Here is a 12,535-nt window from a genome sequence, read left to right as displayed (position 1 = left end):
CAAAAATCACTTGTTTTTTTTGTAGTGTAAAGTTGTCAATCTTTCTCTTTTGTAAGCTTTCCTAATAATTTATTTGTCCTATATGGAGCCGTCTCTTTTTATCTTAAAAAAAAGGATAAATTTATCTTTTTTGTTTACTCTTATGTTTTCTATTTATGTTCATCCTTTTTTTCTGCACACCTTTCTTTTTATATTATTATTTTTTAATGGATTAATACACATACTTGCCCTTCTATTTTCTCAAAAAAAAAAAAAAAAAAAATTTCCTTATATTAAATAAACACACAAAACTTTCCCTAAACTTTCTACAAACCTTCTACAAACCTGCAATTATACCCCAATCTAATAGACTTGGGATTTGACGTAAACGGTGTGCCACATAAAGCACTATTGACTATTCTGATCCATATATATATATATCAATTCACACAAACTGCATCGAGCCAGTCTGAATAATTCTCGAATGAATTCCTGATATTCTAATTTTCTATCAATTCACACAAACTGCATCGAGCCAGTCTGAATAATTCTCGAATGCATTCCTGATATTCTAATTTTCTGCATTCCTCTATAAAACTGATTAATTCTACGATCATGAAAAGAGAAGACCACCAACCATTTTGACAGCCAAGTTCTGCAACTTAGGAACCTCCTCCTGCAATCTCGCCTTCGTTCGATGAATCTCCGTGTTCAAAGCAACCGCTGATGCCTTATTTTCTCTCTCGAAGCAAGCTCCGCTTTCTGTACTTCGCATTACTCAAACAAATGACCGGCGATGCCTTATTTTTCTCTCTCAAAGCAAGCTCCATTTCTGTACTTCGCATTACTTAAACTCCACTTAACGAAGTCCACATCAAGTTCTACACTCACTTAACTTGAATCCACCCGCATTTCACAAACAACACAGTAGATTCGAAGTTGGTAAAATCTCTCTCTATTCTAGCAGCAATTAATGGAGACTGAATAAGCAAAAAGAGAAAAAGAGTGAGAGATGACCTGAAGAACAGCTTCAATATCGGCATCAAGGACGGCATAGAGGCGAGCTAAGGCATCGTCGCTGGAGAAATTGAGATCCTTCTACTTGTCAATATCGTATTTGTCGTACTTCTGGCAGATCAATTCAACTATTGTTAGAATGTCAATCACGCTCATCTTGATAGGCTATGGTAGAGCTTGGATTTAGTGAATCGATGAAGTTTGTAGCTAATGAGATGGAATTGCAGAGAAGGATTTGTTTGTTTGGTTTGTTCACCCCCGGGGAAGGAGATTTAGTTGCAGCTGTTTGGTTGGTGTTTGAAAGTATGAGACTAAAGCTTTAGCACGCCGTTTGTGTGAAAATCTATAATTGTAGGTTTAGGAAACATTTAGGGAGAATTTTGTTGGTTTATTTGATATAGGGGTATACCCCCTTTTTTTTAACTATTTCATTCATGTTACCCAAAACTAAACCCTAAGCTCCGCCACTTATTCTCTCTTCCAAACTTGACCTATTATGTGCATTCAATGCTCCATCTCTTCCCTAAATCTTCTCTCTAAACTATGTGGCTAAGTGCATTTTCTTTGTGTGGAAATGAAATCAAGATCTGTACTCATTTAAGCCTTCTCATATCATGAATTAGACCCCTGTCCCTTCATATAGTTGGACTCCTCTCACTCTTGAATTATTGATGTTTAGGGTTCTTCCTTCTCTCTATATTTAACAATAACTTTACCTTCTTTTCCATAGTTCTTGTAAGCTGTGAGCAAAAAGAGTTTTGAGGAGAGATAAACACGAGTATTGGACTCGTTTTATGCGTGTTGTTTTGGAAAATCTCGCTTTTACTAAATGCTCAAAAGTGGATTGTTTTCAAGTCGATATATTAGAATTTTAATAGAGTCAACACCTAGATGACCGTGAAATTAGTCAACCGAGGTCAACTATCTAGAACATCGATTCTGGATTCGTGGATATAACTTATTTATCTTGGCATCTTGATCTTTTAAAATGTTGAACTAGACTTGTTATTCATTTTAGTTCTTTTACTTAATATGGATTCTCATGTAGTGTAAACTAGTACTGAAAAATAATTATTCGAGCTATTACAGTCATCCAAAATAGGAAAAAGAGGTACATAATTCCATATGCGGATATAAGAGACAAATTCTATATATGTATGGATGTATGTATGCGTAAATATGCAAAATGATTTGGTATTTTAGGAATCAAACCCAAATAATGATGCTATGTATCTACTTTTCGGATCTATAAAAATAGCCCTATCAATGACAAGGAAATACTCTTCTAGTTAAAAGAGTGACCAAGAAAGAGTTGATGCAAAAGTAAGATATATGACCTATCATTGCCATACGACTCTACCAAGAGAAATGCACAACCAAGGTCTCCAAATTTGTCGGTTGAAATTGTTTTGATAACAAATAAGTCATAAAATCATGGAAATCACACTATTAGGCTCTAGTGGCCCCAAACATGCATGTAAATGTCCGTGTATAAACAAAAATACCTGAACGCTCTAAACGCGCGAGTTTTAACCATCCCATAAAACTGACTGCCATATGGTAGTGAAACCTTAGCCGTACGTCATTCATAGGCAAGGGAAGAAGCTCAAAATTTTAAGATACACACTTCTACATGATGGAAAAGGGTTCAAAATACATTTGGTAGTGAAAGAGTCACTAGAAAATATTTTAATGGCTCCAAGTGGGAGCAAAATCATGATAAAAGTATAAAATTATATGAAACACCTTAAACTACGTGATAATTCGGTAAAAATCCTCAGAATCTTATCCTCTATGCATGCCAATGGTCCTTTGAGACGTATAGTCGTCCAATCAAAATGACTTGGTGCTGAAGTAAGGGTTTAGTGGTGTTGGATTGAGGTAGGTTCCCTAAGGAACTTTTAGTTGTTATTCAGCGAATATAAAGGATTTTTGGACCTCTAGGTTTGTGAGTAGTCAATTACATAAGTGTATGTTTGGTAATTTTGCGAGATAAGATCAATAGCTTAAATGAGGCTAAGGAGTGACAGAGTGATGAACCCTTAAATCTGTCTATTGGCTACCTTTTTATATATCAATTTCAAGACTCGGGAAACTTTTTGATTCAAATTTCGAAGTTAAAGTATATCCGTACATTTGTAGCTAACTAAATTATGGTTGTAACGTGATAGTCATATGTCAGTTTGTTCAATTATTATCAGCCAACCAACGAACAACATGCTTTGATCGGTTGGTGGATCTAGTCAAGTGAGGAATGGGTTCCTCCCATGTGTCTGCTAAGTGTCATATGCCAATTTGAATTTTGGCTATCAATTTTGCATGTGATGTACAGTTGAGCGAGACTGAGTTTTTTGTTCTTACATTTTGGACAATATTGGTTTGTTTGGATGATCCACTTTTCATCCGTCCACTTGGCATTGAAGGAATTTCTTACACCAATTAAAGGGTGGAAAACAATTTTAATCATAGAAAAATCTTTTCACAAGACCTAAACATGTAGATTAGGTTAAAGATTAAATTATCTTCACCGTGGAAAGAGAGATGTTCCTATTGACTGAGATTCGGGAGTTGAGATTCGAACTCCCTCTCTATTGTTTCACAAGCAGAGACTTGTACTAGAACCAACCGATGTGCGAACTTTAAACGAAAAATGATGAACTCGTGGATGAGGGTCGACTCGATTAGGGAAGAAGAATAGCGAGAAAATTTTATCGGTTAAAGAAATAATAATCCTTAGATTATTTTTGCACTATTGCACTAGCTTTGTAAGTTCCAAACTTAAGCTATATATATATATATAGTCTTTAATTAATTAATTATGATAAAATTCTCCTAATTAATCTAGACTTAGGAAAACAAATAAAAACATAGAAAAACAAAATAGGGGGAGGGGGGGATGGAATTCTTCATGTCCAGAGTTATGAAAAAATTACAAATTGATCCTTTAAAAATATTGATTTAAAATGATATATTAATTAATATTCAATATATATATATATATATATATATATATATAAAATTGAATTCACATATTGACCATTAAAATGTAACTCTATATGCAAACAATTTTGCCCCTGCATATTTATCGATTGGATTTGGGATGAATTTGATTTTGATCCCATCGAAATCCTTAGTTCATCCAGCCCCATATTCACTGATTCTCACATACTTAAATACATACAACCATTTTATGTATCTTAAGCTCCCCGAGTAGTATGGTTCTAACTAGTCTCTTTTAAAGTATGCGATCCTGTAGGTCTATCTAATATTGAAAGTTTGATCGAAATCGTGTTTCATCCCATAAATCATACATATGCTTTACCCAACCATTATGACTACCCAACTTAGATAGTTATCTTGTGCATAAAATACTGAGAACCTAATCGTGATCTTAAACTGATCTTTTGATGTGCGATATCAAGTCTAACATAAGACATAGATTTGTCACCCTCATCTTTTGCTCGAACATTTCTTAATCTCTTAGTGATTGATAAGATCAAATAAACAACACCAATTGCTTCATTCGGGTGTGGCCACATGCTTCTTAGCTTCACTAATCAATTGGCTAGTGATATCTTCTCTCTCATAGGAGAGTGGATATCACCACACTTCACTTATGCCTCTCGGCGTGATTCGGGACATACTTGGCTAACCCATATTTGGCACCAATTTACTAGTCGTTAGGTGATAACAAAATCATGTCGTGTCTCACTAGGTCCCATGGTGATTTTGGGTCTAAGGACACTAATACTATGTGGTGTTCTCATAACGGATCGTCTAGAGTTTACTGGCTCATAAACTCGTATGTCTTTGGTTTGACACTCCATGTTTGTAACCGGTGAAACACCATTACAGCCGAGGCACATACTAATATTTTTTTCATTATCATCCCTATAATAACAACAAACTAGGAATACATAGATTAGTATCTTATTGCCTTATGTGTTCACTTGCTAGGGTCCTCAACCCGTCAAACGTGAGCTGATACCTAATCAAGAATACTCCGTTAAGTTTATTTGCACAAGCGAATTAAAAGAACATATTATACTTACAATTAAGTGTATTGCCTAGACATAATGTCTCGAGACTAGGCCTACTCTAATAGGTATTAAAAGCTCATTGTTTTCTTTCATCGCATGGTCATAAAAGCCCGTAATTACATTTTGTCCCTCGCTGTACCGGGGCTATTTAAGATCCATATGTTAAGTGGTTTGATCTTTCAATAACTTTGATGGAGCGAAAGAATAGAACAACATGTTTGAGTGTGCTTTCAAAATCTTTGTAAAGGACATGTGAGAGTTAAGATTACTTATCTTTCCTTTGCATCTGTCGAGGTACTTTCAGCAAGAGGTAGAGCATCGCGGTTCTCATACCTTCCTATAATCTGTAACTTCTCCCCTCTACCATGTTTAAATTTTATTTAGTGTAGAATATTCCAACATCCACCTTCCCATTTCCTATTTTCTATTTTCCTTTAATTAATAATTAAAAAATGGAAATTATAATTAAAGAAAATTACAAAAAAAATCTCCAGAAAAATATACCCTTTATATGGAATTGGAAATTACATAAATATCCTTCAATCCAAGCCCCAAAACTTGACCCGACAAACTCGATGCGAATAAAATACAGTGTAAACAATTGGCTACAATTGAAAAGCTCTTATCAATAAACTTTCATATTAGCCGGGATCTAAGCATAGGTAGCAATCCAATTTTTGTCTTTTAATTACCTCTCATGAGAAAATGATCCCTTCCCGATCCTATTGTACTAGGGAAATTTCCTCTCAATGCTCTAATGCCCACACCATATATGAAACAAATTGTCATTCTAATTAAATTATATTTTCCATTACAAATGGCTCGTATATGTTATGTGGTACCATCGTGAATACTCCAACGAAGATAAAGTTAACAATTTCGACAATATATCCAACTTTCATGCTCGAGTGCGGTAGGGGCAGAGGTAATTTCTATGGAGTGGCGAAATGCACAGAGATCGAAAAGAACACAAACGATGAAATCACTCTACTAGGTCGACACTAACACTAACTACATTTCCACCTCCATTCTCTTAAATTAATTGAAGTTAATTTACTTTACTAAAAGCACAAACCCAGCGTTTCGAGTTTTACTAAATTTAAATCCACTTTACGAAGGTACTCCCCAAGCGGGATACTTAATGCATTATCTACAACACTGCATGGGTTGATATGCATAATGCCCAATATCCGTCATTTACGACTGGAATTGGTCGGACCCTATTATAGATTTCTAACTACATTTTTTATGGGGCCCTCTTACCTTTTCATTCTTTAAGCTCAGGTTATAGAAGAAGGAGAATATGGAACTGAGAAGAAGGTATCAATAATAATAGTTTTTATTATGGGAAAACTCATGATGTTCATTATGCACATCTGCATCTAGCATTTGGTAGGCCTCATACAATAAATGTCCTAGCTCTAACCTATTTTTGTGTAAGACCTAACTTATAAAACCATTCAATGTTTTAGCCTAATGTCACATGGATTGTGCAATTTTAGGTACAACTAACAACAAAGAAAATCATGTTTCCCTATTAATTCCTTGCCACCTATGCATTGTGTAAGCTCCTTTTATTTGATCTGACAATTAATGGACTTTCATATGTTAATGATCATGAAGAATATGTGTTACAATAATGTTAATGTCCAACATGTGCATGTCATATAATTTTTTTTTATATCTCTAGCTTAATGTTAAGTCATCGATACATGGATGTCAGTTGATGGTCGGGTCTAATGAAAGGAGCCAACTTGGTGCATAAGTGGCAAAGAGTTGATGGTAAATGATCTTTATTTTGTTATGTCATTAGTTGGATCTGAAATTGATGTATTTATATAATTTCATTTATTTTTTTCCATAATCACAAGCTAAAATTATATCTTGTCCAGAATGGGTAGATTCATGAATCTTTTGTTCAATTAGATTTTTATAATCTTTTAATTGCAACTTCAACAACTTAAACACAAAATTATTCATATATCATAAATTTATTGTTTATAATGAAATTTAATATGTTAATATTGTCAATCACAGGAAAGATAAAAGAACATAGCCATAGTTAGAGCTAAGTTATATATGAAATCACAAAAAATTAAGATAAAGAGTAATTTTGCTATATTAGAGAGAATATGAAAATCTCAATATGAAGTATGAATTAGAAAACTCAAAAGACGATAAAACATCGATATTTATAGTAGTGTAACTGGACAAAGACAAAAAAAGGTAAAAGTATAGATAATAAGAAATACCAAGGTATGATTAGTTCTCCACTCTATCTTATTTCCAGTAGATATGATATTCTTTAGTATTTTATTTATGTGCATTTTCTAGCTAACCCTAAAGAGTTTCTTTTAAGTGTTATTAAGATTTTTTTTTTAGTTATTTTAACAGAACTCAGAATGTAGGGTTTATTTGTCCAAAATGGATACAATGGTGTTGACTATATGAAACAAAAAATAGAATGATATAGTACATCAGATAGTTATCAATTCCGAATTCAAGCAGTGGTTCATGGTCAAGAAGTATACAAACTGATTTTTTTTTTAACCGAAGTCAAATCCAGTGTAGTAGTAAGTATATAATCTTATTAATGTTTGACTCATATCAAATTCTATTTTCTTTAAATATCAAATTCTATATTCTTTAAAATGTTCTTACAAAAAATTATTTTCATGTCTAATATTTTTTTTTTCATAAACTTCTCATTACATGTATAATTTTTTTTAAATAAGTACTTATGCTACATTCTTTTTTTTATTGAAAAACTACTCCATGTGTGCCCTACTTGTCTTTATTTATAGATGTGCTATTTATTGATTTTAAGGGTTTTATATTTTGCTTAAGGTATCATTAAACATGTTCTTTTAAATATGACACAAAAAGGAGTTTTATTATTATTATTATTTTTATTTCATCTTACATTTGTTGAATTTATTGTAAATTTTGTAATTGTCTCTAGTTTTCTTTCATGTATGCAAATTTATTCCAATTTAGTTACATAAAGGCTTTTTCTTAAGATAAAAGCAGTTCTTTTTATTATAAAGTGCTTCATTGCTTATTATTTTTGAGTTAACTCTCAATAAAAGCATTTCTTACCTTTTTGGAGCAAAACTCGCACGTGATCATGTGTACATCTAGAACGTTTTTTACGGATTAAAATCTGATGTCCCCATTTGAATGTCCTCTTCCCCGTCTCCCATTTATTTTATTACATGTGTAAATTTAATCCTAATCAACACCTAATTCTAATTTAACTCTGTTAACTCTAATCTCAACTTTGTTAATTTCCTTTTGCAGCAACATTTCTCCTTCCTTCAGCATCAACATTTTTTTCTTTCTATTTTTCTTTGAATTTTCTCTTCTGATCCATTAACAACATTCTTCCTCTTTGATTCCGATTATGATTTCACTCTCTTTGTCATTTCTCTTCTGATATCGTTTTTTTATTACTAAGATTTCTTTCTCTTCTTCTCCTAGTTGAACCCAATGCTCTTCCAATTTTTCTCTAGCAAATTATTAATTTGAAACCATGTAATAACAACTGTTTTTATGTCAATTTTAGGAGATTTAGTTGTTCTTTTGGGTCTTTTTTATTCTATTGTCATGTTGGACTCTCTTTGTTCTCACATCATAAAAGGTTCACTCCATCTTGATCGTAATCAGAGTTATGCTAATATGACTATAAAGAATTTTTTTTGGAGGTGTGCGTAGGTCTGATGTTGATAGATTAGTATCAAAAGACAATATAATCATAATAGATTCTTTGAACAGTATTAAGGGCTACAGGTATAAAGCAGCGAGGGAATTTTTTTGAAAGAAAACGTGATGAGGGAAAGAGAGACCTTGTTGGTGCAGGATGTTAACATAGTTGAGTTAATTAAAAATTAATAGAGTTAAATTAGAATTAAGTGTTTATTATGATTAAATTGCCAAGTGTAATAAAATAAATGAGAGACATGAATGAGGGGGTGGTGAAGTTGAATACCGATGGGTCGTGTAAAGAGAATGGAAGAATTGCTGCCGGTGGTGTTTTAAGAGATGCTGAAGATGCTTGGTTGTCTGGTTTTGCTCAGAATCTGGGCTTGGGCTCTTCGTTTATTGCTGAGCTCTGGGGTATCTTTTCTGGGCTTAGGATGGCAAATGGTATGTGGATTAGGAAGCTGCTCGTGGAGTCAGACAATCTCGAAGCGGTTAATTTAATTTATGATAAAAGGGCCCTGTGCTTAGGGAGCTAGAATTTAGTCAAGGAAATTAGAAGGATTTGCTCCTCTTTCGATAATATCAACTTCTGCCATGTTTATAGAGAGCAGAATCAGGTGGCAGATCGGCTTGCTACAGAAGGCCATTATAGGGCTTTGGGCGTCTCGATTTTCTCGTCTCCCCTAATTTCCTTTTGTCTTTGCTTTCGGAAGATAATGTGGGAGTTAGCTTTCATAGGCTAATCCCGGGCTAACTTGTTGTGGTGTTTTATTTTTTTCTTCTTTTTCCTACCAAAAAAAAGGACACTCAAATAGGGACAACAAATTTTAATATGTGTTTTACTTCCCCCCACCCTTACTAAACTGTCATGTCACTCACCCAATCAACCACCTTTTTTTCCTTTAAGAATCGCTGCATTATATACAACTGTCCTAAAGAATCGTATTTTTTTTATCTTAAAAAAGGCTAAATTTGCTTTATTTTCATTCTTATCTTTTCTATATATATAGGTTCGTCCTTTTCTATACACATTTTATTTTTATATTGTCATTTTTTTTAATTACCTAAAGCTAAACCCTAAGCTTTGCCTCCTTTTCTCTCTTTGTGACTCGATCTATCTTGTGCATTTAATGCTCTCTCTACCCTAAATCGCATCTCTCCCAAAAACATTAGCTTAGTGTATTTTCTCTTTATGTAGATCAAATCGAGATTTGTATTCACTGAAGCATTCTCATAACATGAACCAAACCCATTTCTCTTCAAATGGCTGGCTCCTCTCTCACTCTTGAATTTTTGTTGATTAGGGTTCTTTCTTCTCTCTATATTTATCAAGAACTTTACATTCTCTTCCACGATTCTTGATAACCATGAAGAAATCTAGAGTATATCTTGTTTTAATCCATCTAGCTCTCTTGTGAGTTGACATTCCTTTACAAAGAGGGAAGTTGGTTCTTTGTTTGGAGGAGGTTGTTCAAGATCAATTTCAACACCAAAAATGGGATCATACATGATATTTTCATACGTTTCACAACATAAAAATGGAGAATACATGATGAGAAATAAGAAAACCTATAGGGAAACAAAATTAGAAGCTCCTTAGTAAAGAGAAGGTCAACAGTTCCTCAACAAAAAAAAGGCGACAATAAAAATGCATTGTAAGAAGGTAACTGGAAAAAGTTTTTTTTTCAATTTAAAGAAAATAAAAGGCAATTCATATCCCTAGTATAAACGAAAGAAATGTGGCATTGCACGATTGGATGAAGTATCGGTTTTCTTTGAAATCCACGCAGGCATGGCGAACATCCGGTTAGAAGTTGGGAAGTGAGTTTATAGGGTTCTAGCCCCTAAATAGTTAACACGACATGTGAAAGGATGTAGAACATTCTTGAAGGAGGATGTTGAGCGATTTACGCAAGTGCACGGTATACGCTTGTAGTAATAAAAGATATCGATCTCACAGAGAATGTTTTTTAACAAAAACTTATTTTGAATTGGTTAAATATACTTTTAAGATTTATAATAAGGAAAATCGTTAAATTGGATTTGGTTTTGAAATTGCTAGAATGAGAATTAGATTAGAGTATGAAGATGTTTAGAAAATACTTCTGATTTAGGAGTGAATTTTACTTTTTAGAAAAGTAAACAAATGTATTCGTTTGCATTAAGCAAAGAAAACAACTTTAAACTTTGTATAAATTATAACGATGAAATAAATGACGGAACCTCTAATTTTTAGGCTTTGAACTGTAGTCAATCCTCCTACGGTCGGGTTAGATCGCTACCTTAACCAAATTAAAACTCTACCGAGATAATAATTTGTCTAAGTGTTCAACAAAGTTTCATTGTAAAGATTTTGAATTAAACTACGTTTTAATGAAAACACCAGCAATCCACTTCGGATCCTTTTCCAAAGTGCTGCATAAAAATCTATCGAATAGAACGGACTTTATTAGATGAAATATAAATTGATACAAGTTTACAGAGAACAATGAGCATGAAAACATTCGACGACGTGCAAGTGAACGGGTTGTCAATCCTTTCCTTGGGTTTCGTTAGAGTTTGTCAGGCTCAGGGGCGGATTCTCTACTCAATCTTCTTGCTGAATCTTCGGAATAGAGACTGGTCTATCTACTACCAAAATGTAAACTAAATATGAACAATGTCTAAACGCTACTGTGTTTGTTATTATTGAATAAACAATGTGTGTGCATCATATTGCTTTTTACAGAAATGAAATCTAAATTCTGAATCACTTGACTCGGAATTTCTGCATAAGTTCTATACTAATCTCTTTCTTCTATATCTTTTCAACTCTCCATCAAATCTTTATTTATAGATGTTGAAGAGTCGTGGTTGAAGTGTCGTGTCCGTTGTGAAGGATCGTATCCGTTGTGAAAGGACGTCTTTATCCACCCGAACGAACGCGTTTCTTGGAATTTAACATGTGTTCATTGTACTTGGCAGAATTTCTGCACTTACCGAGAATGGCAATTCTCGACCGAGAATGAGGGAGCATTTATTTGGTCTTCGGACGAAGGGAAGGAGCTGCTGAAGAACGCGTGTCGCGAACGAGAATTGTGGATTCTCGGTCGCGGCTTTCATAAAATTCTCTACCGAGAATTGGTTTCCTCAACCGAGAATTTGACATTTCTTCTGTTTCTGACCTCGTCTTTGTCCTCGTTTAGGTGTAATTGATCTTCGTCGTTTTTGACTCCTTTTGTAGGGTTTTTATTCTGTTTTTAAGCTCTTCTCGTTCCTATTTGGATTTTACCAAATATTTACGTACCTTGCAAGAAAGAAACATATTCGAGAGTAAAAGCATTCTAAACAGGTATAAATAGCATAAATTCGTAGCAATATTGATGTAATTACTAATGATATTTTAGGTATATTTTGGGCTTAACAAATCTCCACACTTAATCTTTTGCTAGTCCCGAGCAAAATTTCACTGAATTTATTCTTTAACTAATCTCGTTTATGAAAATAAAACATATATCTCTGTATTATCTCTTAAATTAGTTAAGCCGAAAAGACTAACTTCGCATGGCAAATTTATACGCAAAATATCAAACTAACTTTGTATAAATACGATATATCATTCGTCTTGTGTTTTCAATTTTGAATTGAAGCATTCGGGACGATATAAGCACGCATGTTATTGAGTCTTTCGTCTCAAGGCATTTCAAAGCACAAAATTTCCTTTCCCAAACCTAAACTAATATATGAAATATATTAAATGAATAAGTACTTAGGATTAATTTATTTACTTAGTTACGCCCGAGATAAGGGTGGTCTTG

Source organism: Euphorbia lathyris, chromosome 7, assembly GCF_963576675.1.
Source record: "Euphorbia lathyris chromosome 7, ddEupLath1.1, whole genome shotgun sequence".
Lineage (NCBI taxonomy): Eukaryota > Viridiplantae > Streptophyta > Magnoliopsida > Malpighiales > Euphorbiaceae > Euphorbia > Euphorbia lathyris.
This window is presented reverse-complemented; position numbering follows the sequence as displayed.